This window comes from Mesoplodon mirus (assembly GCF_964341445.2).
Source record: "Mesoplodon mirus genome assembly, chromosome: 7".
In the NCBI taxonomy this organism is placed as follows: domain Eukaryota; kingdom Metazoa; phylum Chordata; class Mammalia; order Artiodactyla; family Ziphiidae; genus Mesoplodon; species Mesoplodon mirus.
Genome location: NC_138983.1, coordinates 92,168,434 through 92,190,165, shown reverse-complemented (window position 1 = coordinate 92,190,165; position 21,732 = coordinate 92,168,434). Strand labels below are relative to the sequence as shown.

The following is a 21,732-nucleotide window of genomic DNA, read 5'->3' as shown; positions in this document are numbered from 1 at the left end:
CAGAAAGAGAAGAACAAATATCATATATTAACACATATATTTGGAACCTAGAAAAATGGTAAAGATGAACCAGTTTGCAGAGCAGAAATGGAGACACACATGTAGAGAACAAACGTATGGACACCAAGGGGGGAAAACGGCAGGGGGTGGGGATGGTGGTATGATGAATTCAGAGATTGGGATTTACATGTATACACTGATGTGTATAAAATGGGTGACTAATAAGAAAAGTATAAATAAATAAATAAACATTTAAAAAAGAGAGAGAGAGAAAAAAAAAAACCGTAGTCAGTGCTTGGGGGCCTTTGTTCTCTTGTGCTCTGTTTACTGTCTTTCCCTTCTGTAACCGATTCTAGGTACACAGTTTCAGTCCTAGAAATGGTGCTCTAGAAAGGACACAGATTGTGTATGCTGAACCTAGCAGATTCTAGCAGGAAACTGTAAGCTCCATGAAGGCAAAGGTTGGGCGCAGTAACCTTCTAGAACTCTGTTAGGACTGTGGCTGTTTGTTTGTTCTTTATTCATCCATCCATCCATCCGTCCATTAATCCAAAGAAATATTTTGGGGGGCCTATCCTGTGCCATGCCCTCTTCCAGGCTCTGAGAATTCAGCAGAGAACAGGACAGACATGATCCTTCCCCCTGTTATGCTCTAGTGAGGGAGACAGAATAAACAAGTCAACAAATACATGCTCTAATATTTAAATGAACTAATGACTCTCCTTCAAACCTGGTTTTCAAAAAACAATGAAAGTAACAGGTCCTGTAGGAATTATTAGTGCAAACAGCTACCTTGACATGTAGCTGACACATTAATGAGCATCTTTTTCTTGAACTGAACCCAATTTTGCTGAAATATTCCTTTCAGTTATTCTCCCATTTCAGAGCTTTCCTGAGAAAATGACATGTCTTTTTCAGGTACATGTACGAGGCTGAATTATTCCCACATACCTTTTTTTTTTTTTTTTGGCCATACCACGCGGCTTGCAGGATCTTAGTTCCCTGACCAGGGATCAAACCCAGGCCTCCAGCAGTGGAAGCACAGAGTCCTAACCACTGGACTGCCAGGGAATTCCCCACATACCTTTTTTTAAATAATTGAAATATATTTGACATAGAATATTATATAATTTCCACATATCTTTGAATATCAGCCGGTCCCAATTTGAGTTTTATTTAAAGTGGCTGCCGATATCTGGGGGAAAAAATGTTTTTTACAAAGAAATTATCTAGAAATAATTACACTGATGCATCATGCTCTTGCCGCCCCTACCCCTGGAGCTTCACTTATAACTGAAGAAGAATATTTTATAGCAAGGCATATATGAACCAGAGGCTCCATTGGTTTGAACTCAAATCGAGTTTCATCCACTGACATTTTAGTTTCTTAAGTATTCTACTGCCTGCAGAGCATTCCACCAGAAGTGTAAGCCACATGGCAGGTTGATTTATGGTTCTGATTACTTTATGTGTTTTCCCTGGTCCCCGAAGGTGTGTGCATAATGATTTGCTCTCAGAGATCTTCGATCCGCTACAATATCACTAGAAAATTCTTACCTCCATGTGCTCTTATACGCCTGTGCTAATTAGAAGCCAAATTATCATCCTGAAACAATCACTCCTCCTAGCACTCTTAACTTTCTTATGATTCAGTGCCCATTTTATTACACAGCTTAACAGACATTAAACATCTTGGAATTTATGCCATTACAAACAATATGGATATTTACTTTGATAGTAAAAGTATCAAAGAGGTTTGAAGACTCTTTGGAGTTTTCCAGCAATCCGAAATCCTAAAACTCTGACACTCAGATTGAAATATTTTCAATCTGTCAAAACCACTGGAGTCTTAGAGGGGAACATATGTTTTCCCTTCTGGAAGTTTGTCTCTGTGTGTTCTATCTCTGGTATCATGCAAATAAAAGCATTAAGCTGAGAAGAGCTTACAAACACTTTCAGTGTTCCAAGGACCTTTTATGGAAAAGTTGTAGTTCCCCCCAACAGAGAAAAGTAAGATGTGAAAGAATTTTTTCACTCAAAGTTTCCAAAGCACAAACATGCAAAAGTATAGCCTTGGGGAGAGTGGGGGTCAGAGTGACCTGTGTCCCCGCAACTTCTAGCATAGACCCCCCCCAATAATGTCTCAGGTGCCCCAGGGAAAAAGTAAGTGTAACTGCCCCAAATGTCCTAGACTCTGAACCATGATGGTGCATGAAACGAGTCAGAAAACTTGTGAGACCTTGACGTATCTGTTAATTCTAGCAGAGTAATAATGACAAGATTTCCAAGGACACAAACCAAGACCAAAGGCTGTGAGCGCCATCTGGTGGCCATATCAGCACGCCCGAACTCCATTACCTGGGCATGCCCAGCACCTCCCCCCAATCTTTTTTTTTTTTTTTTTTTAGTGTGATGCCCGCAACCTGGTCTGATGGTAAACAGGGAAATTCCTGTATTTCTTCTTTTGGAGGGATTATTTTTATTTAAGATACTGAATCTCTATTTACTCTTATAACAGTTATTTTTAATTTAATGCACGTTTTTAAGTTTAAAAAGGGAGCTGCTTCTACGAAAAATGCTAAGAAATTATAGTGGGGCTAGCCAAGAGACATGGGAAAAATAGTGAAAGTGGTATATGAATGACTGAAGTTTAGGAACTCTCTTCGGGTGGGGTTGCTAGATAAAGTAAGGACACCCAGTTAAATTTGAATTTTAGAATTTCGTTTTAGTGTGTGTCCCAAATATTGCATGGGACACATTTGCACTAAAATATTATTCATTATCTGAAATCCTATTTTAAGTGAACATCCTTTTTTCCTCCCCTAAATCTGGCAACCTTACCTTAGGAGAACAAAGAAATTGCACCCAGGACTTCCCTGGTGGGACAGTGGTTAGGAATCCGCCTGCCAGTGCAGGGGACACGGGCTCGAGCCCTGGTCCGGGAAGATCCCACATGCCGCGGAGCATCTAAGCCCGTGCGCCACAACTACTGAGTCCCTCGTGCCACAACTACTGAAGCCCGTGTGCTTAGAGCCCATGCTCTGCAACAAGAGAAGGCTCTGCAATAAGCCTGTGCACCGCAACAAAGACCCAACGCAACCAAAAATAAATAAATTTATTTTTAAAAAAAGAAAAGAAATTGCACCCTTCTCCTTGTCACTTCCATTTTGATCTATCAGAATAAGCTAGTGGGGCTTCCCTTGTGGTGCAGTGGTTGAGAGTCCGCTTGCCGATGCAGGGGATGCAGGTTCGTGCCCCGGTTCGGGAAGATCCCACATGCCGCAGAGCGGCTGGGCCCATGGGCCATGGCCGCTGAGCCTGTGCGTCCGGAGCCTGTGCCCCACAACGGGAGAGGCCACAACAGTGAGAGGCCCGCGTACAGCAAAAAAAAAAAAAAGAAAAGCAAAACAAGCTAGCTCTTGTCCTGTCTACGGATTGCGTGGCATTTATGCCCCAGTAAACGGGTCCCTGTGGGAGTACTGAGGCCTGACATCTGAAAAATCACAGGGCAAAGGCCCACAGTGCACCTTGAGGTGGGAAAGTCCTGGCCACTCAGAACAAGCAGTCTGGCCACATCAGACCGAGAGGGAGGGGGTTCTGGGCCCAGCTCTCTTTCCCGGCCTCTCGGGTACCTGCTCTGTGGAGGCCGAGGCCTGGCAGCTACTTTCGGGCCCTTACCAACGTTGCATTTGATGGAGAGCCTTCCGCACCCCACGTGTAGACCTAGACCCCTGGAGAGGGACCGGCCCTTGAGGGGGCTCTGATCCATGGATTTAGAGGGTGCTCACAGCAGCCATAGATAGAGCCGGCCTGTGGTGCTCCCACCCACGATTCCTGTATTTCCTCTTTTTTTTTTTTTTTTTTCTTTTTGTGGTACGCATGCCTCTCACTGTTGTGGTCTCTCCCAGTGCAGAGCACAGGCTCCGGACGCGCAGGCTCAGGGGCCATGGCTACGGGCCCAGCCGCTCCGCGGCATGTGGGATCTTCCCAGACCGGGACATGAACACGTGTCCCCTGCATCGGCAGGCAGACTCTCAACCACTGCACCACCAAGGAAGCCCTTGTATTTCCTCTTAATAACAACCACACTGGCGTTTAAGTGAGCCTGGCAAGGCTTACAAATGCACACATAAAGATTACCAACTATCTTCCCCAGAGACGCACGAGGGAAGCTGAAGCTAAAACACCCCGTGAGGGCTTACCTGGTGGCGCAGTGGTTGAGAGTCCGCCTGCCGATGCAGGGGACATGGGTTCGTGCCCCGGTCCGGGAAGATCCCACATGCCATGGAGCGGCTGGGCCCGTGAGCCATGGCCGCTGAGCCTGCGCGTCCGGAGCCTGTGCTCCACAAAGGGAGAGGCCACAACAGTGAGAGGCCCGCGTGCCGCAAAAAAAAAAAAAAAAAAAAAAAGAAAACAAAAAAAACACCCCATGGTAGGTAGAGGAGAGGACCGTCACAGCTCATCCCCCTGTGCCGTGTGCCAGGCATGATCTGAGCACTTGTACACATGTTAACTTATTAAAATACTTCTCACAATCCTATCAGGCTGGGACTACCATCACCCCGCATACAGACTGAACAAAAGGAAACAGTACATGGTGTCCTCCTTGTGTTCCCAAAGCCCGTTAACTGGCAGAGACAGGACTTGAAGGCCACAGTCCGGCTCCCGAGTCCATGCCTTGCTTTACAGCCTCCAACTTCTCACGCTCATTCCTAGAGCCACCTGGGAAGGAGGAACCAGGCAACTAAAGACTGGGTTTGAATCAGACTCCATGTCTGACCAGCCGCGTGATCCCAAGCAGGGGGCCTCGCCTCTCTGAGTCTCAACCTGGCTCCCTTGCAAAATGGGCACATTAATGGGAACGTCAGCCTTCAGCAACGCTGTGACGAGTATCAGTGTAGCATGTGTGAACGGGCTCTGTAAACTCTGGAGTGTTCTGTGAGGTATAAACTACCCTCTATTCTCATTAGAGGGAATTCATTTCATAACCTGCTCCCGGCTCTTGAACTTTGCTGTGCATCCAGTCAGTGCTGGATGATCTGGAACCAACAGCTGGTCTATTTATGGCTGAAAACCCACAGGTCATAGGAAGACAGCAGCACCCGAGCCCCTGGGTGGCCACAAAGATAAGGTCCGTGTCTCGAGGACCGATGACATGGTGGTCACTGAAGGAACAGGCCCCCTCCTGCCCCTTCCACTAGTGACAACGGAAAACCTTGGTTTCCCCAACACCTCGATCCAAGATCAACCCGACTCTTTGCCCAACGTTGGAGAAGTACCGGCGTGTCCTGCAGGCCTGGCTGGCCCCCTCTGACTGTGTGTTGCCTCCTTCCACAGATCAGTGCCCTACAGCAAGGCTACAACCAGGTGCTGTGCCAGACCCTGTCTGAGAGAAACTTAGAAATCACCTCCCTGAAGCACGAGGCCGAGAACTTAAGGAGGGAGACCGCCATCACGTCAGGTGAGGCCCTTCTGCATTCAGGCCCCAGAGCTTCTGCCCTCCCCCTGCAGACATCACCAGTCAACCAGCGCACCTGTGCCCGTGACCTGGGTGCAGCCTCAGGGATCACCCGTGTCAGTGCATTAGAGTTCTCCCTCAGTGGAGGTTTCTTGCCACCCAGTTCCGAGGGCAGGGCCTGGTAAATATTTGAGAGAATGGTATCTCTTGGCTACAAGGTCTCCTGAGCACTGGCCCCACCAGGGAGAACACAGGTCGCCTTGTGGCTTGGGTGGTTCCACAAAGCAGCGTGAGTGCAAACTAGAGCGTGGACAAACTGGGGTCACTCCTTTAAGGCACCCATGGTCTCACCCATTTCAGCCGAGTGCACCTGGGCCCAAGGGAAACCATTTTCTAATTTGATCAGAGGTGGTTCCCTGATAAAGGGCTTGGGTTGGGAGAGGGGCAGCCAACGCACAGCTGTGGCTGAGCTTTGATTCCCTGGATTCCTTCATTGCTTCCACATGTTTCTTGAGCTCCTACTAGGTGTCAGGCCCCGTTCCAGGCTCCGGGGAGGGAGAGCCAAAAAAGACAGTCAGATTCCTGTACTCACAGATTTGGGAGGGGTTGACAGACAATAAAAGTAAAGGGATGAATAAACAAGCCCACTTCAGAGAGCAGTGCTGCTGTGGAGAAAATAAACTGTGTGTCGTGGTGGCCAGCGCTTCAAGGGGGGAGGCCAAGGGGGACCAGCTTAGTGGGTGTGCAACCATGGAACTCAGGTGGGACTTGAACCCGTGGGCTGGGACTCGAACCCACTCAGAACCCACTATCTTTTAATCGAGATCACGCATCTGGTCTCGGGACTTAATAAAGCTCAGGTTCTTTATGTCTCATGCAGAAAGAATTCAGTGAGAGATAAAGTAAGAAGTGGATTTCTTTAGAGAGAAACACACTCCACAGACAGAGTGTGGGCCATTTCAGAAGGCTAGAGACCCCCAAATATGGGGCGGTTAGTTTTTATGGGCTGGGTAATTTTATAGGCTAATGAGTGGGAGGATTGGGATAACTCTAATATTTTGGGGAAGGGGCGGGGATTTCCAGGAATAGGGCCAACACCCACTTTTTTTTTTTTTTTTCCTGTACGCAGGCCTCTCACAGTTGTGGCCTCTCCCATTGCGGAGCACAGGCTCCGGACATGCAGGCTCAGCAGCCATGGCTCACGGGCCCAGCCGCTACGCGGCATGCGGGATATTCCCGGACCGGGGCACGAACCCGTGTCCCCTGCATCGGCAGGCGGACTCTCAACCACCGCGCCACCAGGGAAGCCCCACCACCCACTTTTTGACCTTTATGGTCAGCCTCGGAACAGTCCTGGTGCTGATGGGTGTGTCATTTCGCTCATGTGTTACAATGAGCCTGTAATGGGGCTCCAGTTCCCCTGGAAGTCGAATCTTACGCCCCCTTGGACCTAGCCGATTCTAACCAGTTTATGCTGTATCCTCCACCGCTATGTCCTTCTTTTAGAGAGGACCTGTTTCAGGTGGGCAAGGACAAGCCAAGGGCAAGCGAGCCTGCGTGGAGTGAACAAGGGATTGTGGGGCTGGGCAGGGTCGGGGGGGTCTGGGTTTTTATTCCAAGGGTGTTGGGAATCCAGTGGAGGTTTTTAAGCAGAAACTGACATGTCTACAGACCTGAAGAGGTTGGGGCCACTCACAGACGAGGGGAGAGAGAGAAGCAGGTGACATGGAGGAGGCAGTGAGCCTCGCAGGGGCACATCACTCTGAAAGCAGCCAGTGCGTAGCAGGAAACATGCCCACAGCTGTAGAAGCCAGGCATAGCATTGAGTCGCACGTGACTCCCCATCTCTGTATGAATCTGTGCTTTTCTTCTGCCTCACTCTTCAACTTAATCACACCCACACCCACCCCCTGCTGCCCCCAGGTCTCTGCTTATGCTCCTCCCTCACTTGGGATGTCCTCAGATATTTTCTGAGCACCTCCCCCAGGCTAGGTGCTGTTCTGGGCACCAGGAATGGAAGGATGAACTCGCTGGTCCTCACCTTCCTCCCGTATGTCGGCCAGTGAAACCTCATCCAAGCATCAAGCCTGTCTCAGATCCCACCTTCTCCGATCAGGGAGTCGGACAGGCCTGGGTTGGGATAACGCTTGAGATGGGCTGGACCCACTCAAAGTGTGGCAAGCCCCAGAGGGATTTCCAAGTAACTGAACTGTGTCCTGGAGGCAAAGCTCATTTTTAAAATGAAATTCTGGAGCATTTTGTGCTTTATTTCATAGACATTCTTGATTGATACCTACCACTAAAACTGGGCCTGATGTTCTTTCAAGAAAAGAACCGTAGGAGATAACCCAATACCACTGCATTTATGCACCCTTCTTCCCACTTTTATTCAAAATGATACTACAATGCAAGAGGGAAGAGATATGGGGAGATATGTATATGCATAACTGATTCACTTGGTTATAAAGCAGAAACTAAAACACCATTGTAAAGCAATTATACTCCAATAAAGATGTTAAAAAAATGATACTACAGTAATGGAGGAGTTATCTATTGCTGCATAACAAGTTACCCCAAAATGTAATGGATAAAACCCCAACCAATATTTATTATCTCCTCCAGTTTCTGTAGTTCAGGAATTTGAGCGGGGGGTGACTTAGTTCTCATGAGTTGCAGGCAAGATGTCGGCTGGGGCATCAGTCATGTCATCTAAAGCCTCGGGGGGAGCCGGAGGATCCCCCTTCAGAATGGCTGCTCATGTGGCTATTGGCTGGAGGCCTTAGTCCCTCAGCACACATGCTTCTCTCTAGGGCTGCTTGAGTGTCGTCACGACACAGCAGTTGGCTTCCCCCAGAGTGAGTGATTGGAGAGAGAGCAAAGAGGAGGCCACAGTGTCTTTTATGACCCAGCCTGAGAGGAAACAGTCCGTCATTTCCACAGTATCATATTGGTGACCCATGGCAGCCCTATTCACGGTGGGAGGGGCTACACAAGGCATGAATTCTAGGTGGTAGGGATCATTGGGGCCATTTTGGAAGCTGGCTGCCGAGAAAAATAATAGGCGCCATGTAACAAACATAATTTAGCCACTTTGTGTTCTTGGGGCATACCGTCTCATTTGACCCTTACAATAACTCTGTGTGGGACAGACAGTGGGAGGTGAAATAGCTTGTCCAAGACCACCAAGCTAATAAGTGGTAGAGAGGGGTCCAAACTCAGAGGACTGAGAAACCAACCACCCACCCCATCAATAGTGTCCAGCAGTGCCCTCTGCCACACGCCCGTCTCCTGGCCTCTGGAGAAGAATTCCTGGACCTTCCCTGTGCTGGGCCTTTGTTCCCCAGGCCCATGGTGTGGCCTCTCCTCCCAGCTTTGCCTGGCCTGTGCCCACAAGAGGCCCCCAAAGGCTTCTCCTCTCGCTGGTGCTGACTGCCCCTCATTCTCACTGAAGCCTCAAACCCTGTTCCATGGACTTCGCTCTCATTCCCATTCCTGCTCTGGGACCCTTGGAAAAAGCCTCCCCAGTTCTAGGCGGGCAGCGGTGGTGGCCTGGGCTTGGAAGGTCTTTTCCGACCATTGGCTGACAGCCATGGTGTTGCCAATAATCCTTCCTGCCTCTTTGACCTCCATGAGTCTTTTGTTTTGGTTTGGTTTGGTTCTTTTACAGAGATGGTGTCATCTTTGCAAAGAGACGCGTTAGTAAAGGATGGTCAAGTTCAACAATTACAACAGGAGGTGAATCAACTGAAAAGTGAGAACAAAGAAAAGGATCACCAGCTTGAAGCCCTCAGCTCCAGAGTGAGTGTCGGGTCATCAGCAAATTGTAGCTGCAAAAAGCAGACACAGTGGAGTCACATGACACACGGTGGTGAGATGAGGCCAGTGCCCAAGGACCCAGGGAGGGTAGCTGCTGGGCAGGTGGCCAAGTTCTCTGAAGCCTTTCAAAGGACAGCATGTATGTGGCTCAGAATAAGCATAATAGATTTTCAAATCCAGCAAACATTTTCTAACCCCTATTATAAATGAGTTTGTTTAATCCCAGCAACAAACACACCTATGAGCATATACTGCCATTGCAAAGTTTAACATTAAACAGAATACGATCTCTCTGTGAGCACGGATGACCACACGGCTGCATCGTGGTCCCAGCACCGCTGGTTCTCATAACTGTCTTCACAGCAGAACGTCTGAAGATCCAGATGCAAACACGCAGACGCTCATTCCTTCCTTAGACTTTAGTGTGTAGAATGTCTCTATGGAAGATGGACGTGGTAGGCAAGCAAAGAGCTTTGTACATGTAACTTTGACTATTTGCAAATCTTGCCTTCAATGCTAACTTTAGAATCCTGACTCTATAGGATAAGATTTCTCAGTATTTGCATGATGTGCCTGTTTCTGTGAGTCAAGGTAAAACCTCAAAGCTTTCATCTCAGGTGGCAACTCAGAGATTCCCAGAGGCTACCCGATAGCTAGGTCTGCATGGGGGTGGGGTGAGAACAGATCTTGAGGTTCCAAGGAAAAGGCACAGTAAGTAATACCTGGTACGTAGTACCATACCCAGTTTGGAGCTGGTGAAAGGCACTGCATGAGCTTTGGGATCAGACAGACCAGGGTCCCATCCCAGAGCTTTCTTTTATTGTAACTTATTTGGCCTCCATTTCCCCATGTGTGAAATGGGGATGACAAAATCGTTTTCCAAGAAGTGGGAGGCTGGTTTTAGTTGTGCTCTTCTGCCTCTGCCCTGGGTTGGCTGCCTGGCCAAGCCCTCTGCATTCGTTTCTCCCAAGCAGAGTGTCTTCCCAGGCATGTGCTATAGCTGTTTAATGTGGTGTGTGTGTGTGTGTGTGTGTGTGTGTGTGTTTTGGGGACGGGAAGGGGATGCAGAGCTGGTGCTAAGTAGAAGGAATCTGCAAAGACAGCACCTGCTTGGCTCTTCTACCTCCTGAAGTGCATTTGGATGATTTATGTCCCCATTTCCCCTTCCTCGTTGACCTTGGAATGAGGTCCCTTCTCCTCTAGACTGTGCTGGCCAATAGCACAAGGGCTCGTCACCACCAAGGATACTGCTCTTGTGAACATTTGAGATGCCTTTTTTTTAATGACATATATCATGTGTGTTAATTTTAGAAAAATAAGTAGATGACATTGAGAAGAAAAAATAAAAAGAGAGGAGAGGAAATGCTACCTTGAGAAATCAGTGTTAATATTTTCATGTATGTTCTTCCAGTCTTGTTTCTATATATTGCCTAGAAATCAATCAATCAATCATTTTATAGTGAATTTATACTATGCACATTTTTTAAATTTTTAAATACTTATTATTTTTCCATTCTAATAAATCAACGCTCTTATCATTCGTCTTAAAAGCTACATACTTTCTCCTGGATGTACCCAGTGTTATAAAGTGGTCTGCTGTTCTAAACAACACTTGGGTTGTTTCCTCTTTTTTTTTTTTCTTCCACTGTTACTGACAATTCTGTGAAGAGCATCCTTGAAACTACAGATTTACTTATTTCTCCAGTCATTGTCCTTAAGGTACATTCCTAAAGTGGGAATTGCTGGGTCAAAAGAAGGCACATCCATGCTTACGCCCTTAATGCCTGTTGCCAAGCCGCCCTCGGGCAAGACAGCTCCGTTTACCCCTCCACACCAGTCGGGGCAGTTGTGTCTTTGAGATGCAACCTGCACAAGAGCCCTAAGATGGACCCCAGCTCACTGCCTCGGCCCCCTCCACCCTCACCATTCACAGCGTGAAAACATCCCAATTCCTGCACCCTAAGTCCCCAGACTCTACAAAGCTGGATTTCCCCTGCAGTGAAGTTTGCTGGCTTTTGAAGAGGAATTTAGACGCTCTATTCCTCAGAACTCATGAGAGGGGTGAACTGGGAACGACTGCAGGATCCCGTGCTCCCATCACACAAATGGTCTCACCTCTCAGAATTCAGAGGTGTGATTGCGTTATACAGCAGGAAACACTCCTGGGCGTGAACACAATTACTTGGGACCCCCAGCCAAGCCCCCGTGGCCTTGTCCTTTTTCTCCACAGTGCTCAGTGCTGAAAGAAGAGTTACAGAAGGAAGATGCCCAGAAGGAGAAGTGGGAAGCCCAAGAGAAAGAGTTAAAACTCTGCAAAACCGTGCGTTGAACCTCCTGACCCCTAGGTGTCCACTGAAAGCCTAGATTGGGGCCTTGAGGGTTTTGGAGGGGTTCCTTGGCCCATTAGCTAGCACAAGCTCTGGGGCTTTCTGGGTGTTTGTGTGTTAATGCTTTGATTTGCTAGCCTCAAAGAGATGGGTGAAAAGACCATGGAAAACACACTCTCCCCAGATTTTCTGGGCAGTTGGCTCAAGGCCCCTCATCAGCTTTCCCCTGGGGAAAGGGACGGGAGGTGGCCACCATATGCTGCTGGAAATTCACCGTGGTCCCTACCCCTGGACTTGTGATGCCCAGACTTTCATGATCCACTGTCACAAGTTTTATCACAGCCCTGAGCACTGTTATTAACACAACTCTTCTTGAAGTATTTTTGCTTAAATACATTCAATTTTACAACAATTCTTAAAAACAAAATAAAAAGCAAATGTATCACTGGCCTTGTATGGAAGGTGAACATAAAAATGAATACAATGAAAAGATGGCCACTCAATGTAAATGTTCACCCCCTGTACCGGCCCGAACCCTCGTGCACATCACCAGGCATACGTTTTCCATCCGTTGGGAAGCCCGGTGCCTGGGACAGGGGGAGGAGACGTGTGTTCTTCTCTCTGGCAGGAGCACACTTCTCTGCCTCAAATGAGAAAAAAGAAAAATGTCATTATTCTTATCTTCCAAACTGTGCCCATTGTGTCTTCCAAACAGCCCTTATTTAGATTGAACTCAAAAATATACCCCAAGGAAAGAGATTCTAATGAGTGGATAGGTATCTTGTACTGTTTAATCCAGGATCCATGCTGATCTTCAAAAGAAACTCAAATTTTCCCTCACCCAGCCCTTTCATTGCATCCGTTGAAAGAAAGTCTACTTTGCCTCAAATACCTGGAATTGTCCCCCAAGGGAAGGAATGAAGCGAATCCCAGACTAGGTTTCTGCCTTAATGAACCGGATGAAATGAGTTGTGAAGTTGACTTCCCTGTTGTTGGAACTCTTTCAGCAAATCCATGACATGGAAAAAGAAATGAGGAAGCTCAGGGTGGAGCTGAAAATGAGCAGTACCGAGCAGAGCCTGATCTCTATGACGCTGCGGGAAAAGAGCAAGGTATGGCAGGGACAGGTCGGCCTGGGAACCACTCTGGGGCCAGCACTCCACCTGCATCATCTCTGTTCATCCTCACAATGACCCCATGCGGTCTATACTGGTATTATCCCCACTTTACAGTCGGGAAAACTGAGGCTCACAGAGGTGAAGGAAGTTATCCAAGTTCACTTGCATAAAGTAGTTGTGGCAGAACTTGAATCCAGGTCTGCCTGACTCCAAAGCTCCTGTGTGTAACCACTACCCTAGACTGCCTTCAAATCTTAATTGTGAAATTATCTAAGAAAGAATTGATCCATTAAATCAAGTTTGCCAATGATGTTGTTCCAACTTAAATTCTCATATTGATTTTTTTTGTCTTTTTGTTCCATCATTGAGAATGTTTTTAAAAATCTCAACATGTTTGTAATTTGTGTGTTTCTTATTTTAATATGAACGATGTTTGCTTTATATATTTTGAGGCTGTGTTACTAGGTGCATATAAATTTAGGATCCTAATACTTCCTGTAGAGCAAAACTTTAGATCATCATGAAATGTCCCTTTTCATCTCCAGTAGTGTTTCTCCCTTAACGTCTCCTTTGTCATTTAGCTTCACCACTGGCTTTCTGTTGGTTAGAGTTTTCATACCTTATCTTTTTCATACGTTCTCTGTCAATTTTTGTCTTAAGTTTTAGACATATGCCTTCAAATAGCGTATCATTTTTACAAAATACAGTTTGACCATCTTTGACTTTTAGTCCATTTATATTATGTAATTACTCGTGTACTGGGGTTTAAATCTACCTTCTTGCTCAATACCAGATGTACCATCTGTGGTATGTTCCTTTTTCTCTCCTTTCTTGCCTCCTTCTGAGTGGATGGTTTTCTCTTATTCCACTTTCCCCCTCTATTAGCTTGGAAATATTTCACTTTTTTACTATTCTTTTAGTCATAGTAAGACAATAGCATTCATCCTTGACTCACCAAAATCACACATTAATTAAGTTTTTCACTCTTCTACTATTCTCTTAGTAGTCATCCTGAAGACTATAAAGTGCATTCTTTTTTTTTTTTTTCGGTATGCGGGCCTCTCACTGTTATGGCCTCTTCCGTTGTGGAGCACAGGCTGTGGACGCACAGGCTCAGTGGCCATGGCTCACAGGCCCAGCCGCTCTGCGGCATGTGGGATCCTCCTGGACCAGGACACGAACCCATGTCCCCTGCATCGGCAGGCAGACTCTCAACCGCTGCGCCACCAGGGAAGCCCTGCATTCTTAACTTACCAAGAGGCAATAGTAGTTGATAATGATGCCCTTCTCCTTGACAGTGCAATGAGTTTCAAACACCTTAACTTCACTTACCCCCTCCAGATTTATAAGCCATTACTGTCATTTTCTATACTCCTCTTGATAGTTAAAACCCCACAAGACATTATTAGTGTTTTTCTATAGTCAGTATCATATCCACACATTACCCTTACTGTTGCTTGTCTTTTCTGCATCTCTGATCACCCACCTGGGTTCATTTTTCTTGTGTCTGAAGAATACCCTTTAATGTTTTCCCTCATTGTGGCTCTGCTGATGACAAATTCTCAAATGTGCCTGTGTGTCTGTCTGGAGATGTATATTTAACCTTCATTCTTAAAACACATTTGACTGCGTATTGAATTCTACAATGGCAACTCTTTTCTTTCAGCACATTAGATACAGCATTAGATATGTCACTATTGTCTTGTGGCTCCTATTATTTCTATTTAGAAGTCATCTGTAAGCCTAACTGTTGTACCTTTGCATAATCTGTCTTTTTCTCCGGTTGCTTTTAAGATTGTCTTTTCCCTTGATTTCCAGCAGTTTTATTATGGTTTATCTAGGTGTGGATCCAGTTTTATTTACCTCGTACAGAGTTCGTAGGGGCTTCTTGAATCTCTGGCTTGGTGTTTTGCCTTAGTTCAGGCGCTTGGGCTCTGTACCACACAGGCAGTGGGGAGCTACTAAGCCTCCTGAACAAGTGACTGATGCAATGACATTCGTGGACAGTAATTAGGGTGAAAATGATAGTTACAATTTCTCACGTACTAGGCGTTACCCTGAACTTTTCACCTCTTAATCTTTACAACAGCGCTGTGATCTAGAAATCATCCTCTCCATTTTACAGATGAGAAAGTCAAGGCTACTAGTTACTAGTAAAGTAACTAGCCCAATGGCACAGTCGGTTTTGTCTGACTCCAGGTTTGTCTGACTTCAGTTACCCTGGCATAGCAAACAGCCACATGCTACTGTTTACACTGAAATTAATGAAAATTAAATAAAATTTTAATTCAGTTCCTCCGCCACACCAGCCCCATTTCGAGTGCTCGATCCCCAGATGTGGCTGGTGGCTGCCGTATTAGACAACACAGCCTCGCTCAGAGTACCTGTACCGTTGCAGAAAGTTCTGGTGGACAGAGCTGCCTTATAGCAGGGTAACTCTCACAGTACCGTTAAGATTGCACTGGAAGAAACTAAACTTGAGGCGAGGAGGCCAGTTGTCACAGTCCAGCTTGCATTTGAGAGGGGTTGGAGGACAGGCGTGAGACCCCCGAGTGTGAGAGAGGGAGCAGGGCGGCTGCTGAAGGTGACTCTGAGGCTTGGGGACAGGAACGGGGGCTGTTCATGCAGAACACAAACAGGGGCAGAGTCCAAGGCTGGACTTGGCTTTTGCAGCATATGAAACAGGCTGCTGAAATAGAAGTCAGAGCATGTTTAGACCGGGGAGAAAACTAAGGCCCAGAGAGCTTAGATGACTTTTCCAAGGTAACGGAGCTGGGTAGAGGCTCTTCCACTGGGCCACACTACTCAGAAGAAAGCTCTTAAGGGCTTTTCTGGGTCTTTTATAACATCCCTGTGATCCCCCTCTTCAGATCCCTAAAAACACAGCCTGTGAATTTGTTTCAGCACAAAAACTTTCCATTTATTTACGAGTGTTTGCCTCATTTCCTGTTAGTGCCAGGGCCCAGGGCTCAGCAGGTGCATCCAAGAATTGAGCAGCTGCGAGGCCTACACTGGCCAGCCAAGGGTAGCGTGGAGCACTCCCAAGCTTACCGTGCGTTGACTGTTACCCAAGCAAGGGGGGAAAACTAGGCAAGCTTCTCCACTTTAAACGCCTTCCTTTGCAGGCTGCAGTTCTTAATAGACATTGCTTTGGCAAGCCTCCAGAGAGGTTACCACCAGTGAGTGTGCTCAAAGTGGTAACGACAAACAGTTATGATAATAAACCCAATCATAACATTTCCAAGTACCCATCACGAGTTATTAGAACGAGACTGTACGGCGGACATTCCCTTCCCCCTTTCATAGGTTACAACAGTACTTAACACACTCACAGAGCCCTTAAGCACTATTCCAAACATCGAATCCCCACAATGACTCTATGCAGTGATACTAGTATCATCATCCCCATTTGACAGATGAGGACACTGAGTCACGGAGCAGTGAAGTAACTTTCCGAGTGTCGTACGGCTTGTTAGGGACCGAGCTGGGATGGGAGTGTGCGGTAGAACATAGTTGAGCCCCGGGTGCAGAGCTCGGCCCTTTCCCGTAGGGGGCAACTCCCTGTGAGTTTGCCTCCACCCTGTGCATGCCTGTGACCACTGCTGCTGGGCTGCAGCTGTCCCTACCCCTCAGGGACTCCCCCACTGCCATTAGCACCCCCCCAGAAGAGTTTCCCCAGAGGGCATGATGATCACATTAGCAGCAAGCCCACGCTTTCATCCTCCTTTCAGGTGGAAGAGAAGCTTCGGGAGGATTCCAGAAGGAAATTGCTTCAGCTGAAAGAAATGAGGAACAGAGAAAACCTCATTAAAGCCAATTTGGAAAGGGCAGTAGGTCAGGTAGGCGTGCTGCAGAGCCCCTTCACGGGCCCGTGCTCTCCACAGAATCCCGCACCCAAGCGGCCGGCAGGGATGAATGAGGAGGAAGACGGCCTGGCTTAGTTCACCCGCTTATCTCAGGGGCAGGGCTTTGTGCGGCTTCCGCGTCCCCGTGGATTTCACTAAAGAGGCTTTTCCTTCTGGGAAGCTGCCCACTCCAGTGTTTGCTGTTGCCTGAGACCCTGACCAAGCAGCCAGTCCCAGCTCAAGGCCCACCCCAGTGAACCAGCTGTGCAGTTCCCTCTTGGGAAGGGTTTGAGCTCTTGACCTCGGTGGTGTTTCTAGCACTTTCTCCTTCACATTTTTTGTCCTGACATTTAGAGCGATCTTTCTTCCTCTGGGCCCCCAAAGAGATGCTACAGTCAGTGTCCCCAGGGAATTGCCACATTTCTGTTTGTTTGTTTGTTTGTTTTGTTTGGCCGAACCGCGTGGCTTGCAGGATTTTAGTTCCCCGACCAGGGATGGAACCCGTGCCCCCTGCAGTGGCTGCATGGAGTCTTAACCACTGGAGCGCCAGGGAAGTCCTGCCACTTTTCTTAATAAAGTAAAACCCAGAATACCACAGCTTATGCCAGGTGGAGGTGGGCAGGGTGGGGAGAGGGCCATTTCCCAGGGCTCTGACCCAAGATGGCCCAGTGGCCCTTCCTCTGACACGTGGCACAGACATGAGGGCCAGAACATGCAAACGAGCCTTCACCAAAGGCTAAGGGAGAGCAAACGAGAACCCAAGACGGGGCACTGGCCCTCCAGAACACAGCCCACCGAGGGCAGCCCATCTTGGGCCCCTCCACAAGGCATCCTCTCCTGGCAGCCACGGCTCCAGGGGGACCAAGAACGTTTTGCGTGTATGTGTTTGTGCTTTTCTTTTTCTGGGAGAGTGAGTCCACCTCGTCACTCATTGGATGCTCAGAAGGATTTGTAAACCACCAAAAAAGGTTAAGAACCACGATCCTTAAAGGAGCCCTCCGTCCCACCCAGCCCAGCTCCCAAAGCCCTTGAGTTTGGTAGCATCCAAGCCTGAACCATCAGTGTGACCGGAATTTGTCCCACGCGCTGAACTTCAGAGGCACCCACAAGTTAAATGATGATGCTGACCCTCAGGCAGGTTTGAAAGCCTCTTCAACCAACTTCCACACCATCACCCCCGGTGTCCTTTCTCCTGCAGGGTGCCGACCCCTTAGCAAGGCAGAGAGCCCGCCAGCCTGGGCTTCCCTCCGTGCACCTGGGCTACCCCTCACCTTGCTGGCACTCTGCACCCACGGCGAACACCCGCCTTGAGGGCATGATCTGCGCCACTTGCCGAGCGCCTGGTCATGGCTCTGGCCAGGGGTCATCCAGGAAGACCCTCAGAGACACTGAGATTCCTCCAGGTCTAGACTCGAGAGAGAAAGGACGAACAAGGCTTCTCTGCGCTGCCTGGGCCTTGCTGCTTCACCCCCTTGTCTCCACAGCCCGCTCCCGGCCTGAGGTCCTGCCCTTCCCCAGGCCAGTGACCACAAGACTCAGCCCACCATCCAGCAGGACCTGTCCCTCCCCACCCCCACCCCCCACCAAGCAGTCCTGTAGGGCGCCTCTGGTGATAACACGGGCCATTGCCCACAGGGCCCTCTGCATAACCTCTTCCTCGGGTGAGCTAGGACCCTCCCTTGGCCATGAAACCAGCAGACGACCCAGAGTCCCTCCAATCACCCAGCTGGCTTCTGGCAGGATGACTGCAGAGGTGTCCTTAGGAGAGTCACAATTCCTCTACTTGGCTTCCCAGAGCTCCCTGGTGTGCAGCAGACTCCTGTGTCTTAGGACCTGTTGACGTTCTCATTGATTCCGTGGCCCTTGTGGTCTTTCAGTGCTCTGTTTTAGAGCCTTTCATGACCACATTTTGCCAGTGAGCCAAAAACCCAGTCCAAGGGCCATCACGTTGGGAAATTTCCAGAGAAACTTGGGCTTCTTTGCCGTTCAAGTCTCATGAGCCTGGGGCATCTTGAACTCGTCATTCTAGAAGCCCTGACTTAATTTAACTGCGTTGTTTCATCATCCGTAATATGAAGACACCAGCATCAGGGAGGCACTCAGTAAAAACTGGCTGAACTGAAGGAGAGGACTTTGAACATCTGACTTGACAGGTGTTTCTGTTCTAAGCATTCGATGAACGTTTATTGAGTGCCTGCTGTGTGCCAGGCGCTGCACCAGGCTCCGGGGACCTGGAGAGGAGTACAGGAGACGTCGTCTTCAGGACACAAGGTCTAAGGCACAAAACGGCAGCAGGCAGCTCCTCCTTCTCTCCCCAGGCGCCCTTGCTGATGACACGAGTTACCCGGGCTGGCAGCCTCAATGTTTATCTCACAGCCTGGTGCCAACGTAGCAATTACGGAAGAGCGCTCCCGGCCCTGGACTTCCCACTGGATAATTGGCAGCAAGTGGCTCTTCCGAGAGCCCGAGACGTGTGTGTGCTGACCGTGTGCGTCGGCTAGGTTAGGCGGGCACACCTGAAAAGTCATTAAAACCTGCTGTCCCCCTCGCTTGTGTGGGCACTGCCCCTTCCGGTGAGAGGTGAAGGTGTTAATTACCCATAATGACCACTAAAGGCGTGCAGAGCCTTCTCACCGATTTCTCCCAGACCCAGCGACGGAGGCGCCTCCCCCAGCCTTGCCGCTGCAGCCGCGCCCCTCACCTCATCCCCTTCCCTTTCTTTGTGCTGCAGCTGGAGCTCTTCAGAGGTTAGGTCCTCAAGGCCACCTGCGGACGCGTGAAACCGGTCCAGGACAAACCCGTCTCCAATCAGCAGGCTCGTCTCTCTTCCCCACTTTCTCCTTCAGGGACCCGGGGCTCCAGACACTGGGAGCATATGTTCCTGTTTTTTGTTGGTGGCACATAATTTTCACACTGTTGCTACACCATAAAGATTTGTTTTGATTTTCTGGGATTTCCTGGCTTTTCAAGTAAAAGCCAGTTAAACTCCCTTGCAGTGTTTCTGTGAAAATCAAATTAAACCACCCAGGGCTGTGTCTGGTCGGCAGACCCGCACGGTGAACCTCCGTTAGCCCCGCGAGGAAAGGGGCGGCCTCAGCATGGACGGTGCGTCCTCGCTCGCTCGTTCCTCCTGAAGTGGCAGATGGCAGTGAGGGTGGGCCTCTGGCTGTAACGATGCCTTATTATCCTTCCGTTTATCCTCTCCAATCCTGGGTGTCAGCGCGCGGGTCACAAGATCACACCACGGGCTTCTCTCGGACGACCTCCTTTTTAGGAGCCCACAGCATCAGGCTCAGCGTGATGAATCCCTCCCAGAATGCAGAAGAATCTAGAACACACTCGTGGCCACATGACAGGCCTTTGGCTCTTAAAACACCATCTCTGATCCTGGGAAACATGCCCCGGTGACAGAGCCAATATCCACGCTCCAGAGCCAACCCCAAAACACGCCAGGACCTCCCTCCTCCGAGCTTAAGCTGAAGCCCTCCAGGTCCCCTCCCCCCAGAGCCACCCTGCATTTTAATTAATTAATTAATTAATTTTTGCTGGGTTGGGTCTTCGTTTCTGTGCGAGGGCTTTCTCCAGTTGCGGCGAGCAGGGGCCACCCTTCATCGCGGTGCGCGGGCCTCTCACTATCGCGGCCTCTCTTGTTGCGGAGCACAGGCTCCAGACGCGCAGGCTCAGTAGTTGTGGCTCACAGGCCCAGTTGCTCCGCGGCATGTGGGATCTTCCCAGACCAGGGCTTGAACCCGCATCCCCTGCATCGGCAGGCAGACTCCCAACCACCGCGCCACCAGGGAAGCCCCACCCTGCATTTTAAATCTTTTTTTTTTCTTTTTCTCACCAGTTACCAGAAAAGAGCAGCAGGGTCACAGAGGACAATAGCAACGTTTGGCAGCAAAAGCGGACCCTGCAGAAGGAGACCCAGCTGAGCAGCTGCAAAGAGGAGGAAATCACCCAGAACATCAAGAAGCTGAAGACATCCTTAGACAGTTGCCAGGTGCCCCCTTCTCCATTCCTCAAATGTCCCCTGTGTCTCATTTTTGTGCTCCTTGTTCAGGAAATTGTCCAGCTCTGCTTTTAGTCCACCTTTTCTCTTGTTGGAGAAATCTGTTTGAGATCAGAAAACAAAGGACCTCCAGAAATGCCTCCCAGGTGAACTTGGTGTGGCCAAGGAGAAGCTGCCCGACACACTCCAAGTACTGCCTTTGGGAGGCCCCAGACCCCGGGGGAAAAAAAACAGCCCCGTGTTATTTCCAGAGAAACCAAAGAAACCTTCTGCTCTTTATTTGCAGTTTTCTTTTCTGTCCCAGCAGTGGAAGGCTGCTCTTACCCTTATTGGACCAGAGGGTCTGGCAGAGCCCCCACTTCATGGCCCCCATGCAGGGATCCAGCTTATCACATCAGGCAGCTGCTTCTGCTTTCTCTGGAAATATGCAGCTACTATTTGGGGAGTCTGGGCAAATGTTGGCTTGTCAGCACTCTTTCAAATCAGGAAACCGCACTTTATGACCAGCTTGTGTGTTGATCTCAGCAGGAATTCTGTAACCAAATTTGCTTCTCCTTTCAGCCAAATCGTCCTTGGCAATTTGGCTTTGGAATTGCCTATACCTAAACAAAGGGTCTATTTGTCCATCCAGAGTCCCAGTTAGAGTGCACGTGAAATAAAAGCTGCCTCCTTCCTTCCGCCCCCCGAAAAAGGGAAGTAAAACTGGGCCGTCACAGGGCGGCCAACATACGGCTCTGCCTGCTTCACGGGCCCGTCAAGAACACTGCTCTGTGTGGGTCACAACCGTCAGGTGGTATTTCTGGCGATAGTGCCCGGGCTCCTCACGACCTCATCTCTTTCCAGGCGTGCATGACAATGTCTTGCTCTAGCAATGAGCTGAAGAAGGAGGTCGACCTCCTACAGCACCTGCAGGTGAGCCCACCTGTCTCAGGGCTCCAGAAGGTGGCACTGGACATCTTGCGCCTGTCACTGTCCTGGCTGGAGGAAACGGAGCATCTCCTCCACGAGGTGGGGATCCAGTTCTCCAGCTCCGACAAAGGTGATTGAAACTCTTTTCTCACATAGTTACATGACTGAAATATTGCGTTGAATCTGATCACGATGGGACATCTATTGAGGGAGGCTTCTTAGGTATGTGGCCAAGTGTTCCCTTCTCCAG

At 48.9% G+C, this 21,732-nt stretch overlaps 1 protein-coding gene and 1 pseudogene across 2 annotated transcripts in view; both read left to right on the top strand.

Annotated features, from left to right (window-relative positions):
* Positions 1–21,732, top strand: part of LOC309808874 (forkhead-associated domain-containing protein 1-like) — a gene marked incomplete at both ends in the record, with an annotated part of 199,082 nt that overhangs the window by 153,546 nt on the left and 23,804 nt on the right. The gene's annotated exons all lie outside the window — the stretch shown is intronic.
* The window catches only part of LOC309808052 (forkhead-associated domain-containing protein 1-like), a 96,686-nt pseudogene that overhangs the window by 54,723 nt on the left and 20,231 nt on the right, over positions 1–21,732 (top strand). The window contains exons 6-13 of the transcript in view: positions 5,338–5,461; positions 9,126–9,256; positions 11,505–11,594; positions 12,609–12,713; positions 16,451–16,558; positions 19,296–19,379; positions 20,412–20,564; positions 21,417–21,617. The product of the transcript in view is annotated as a forkhead-associated domain-containing protein 1-like (transcript). The remainder of the gene's footprint in view (positions 1–5,337; positions 5,462–9,125; positions 9,257–11,504; positions 11,595–12,608; positions 12,714–16,450; positions 16,559–19,295; positions 19,380–20,411; positions 20,565–21,416; positions 21,618–21,732) is intronic.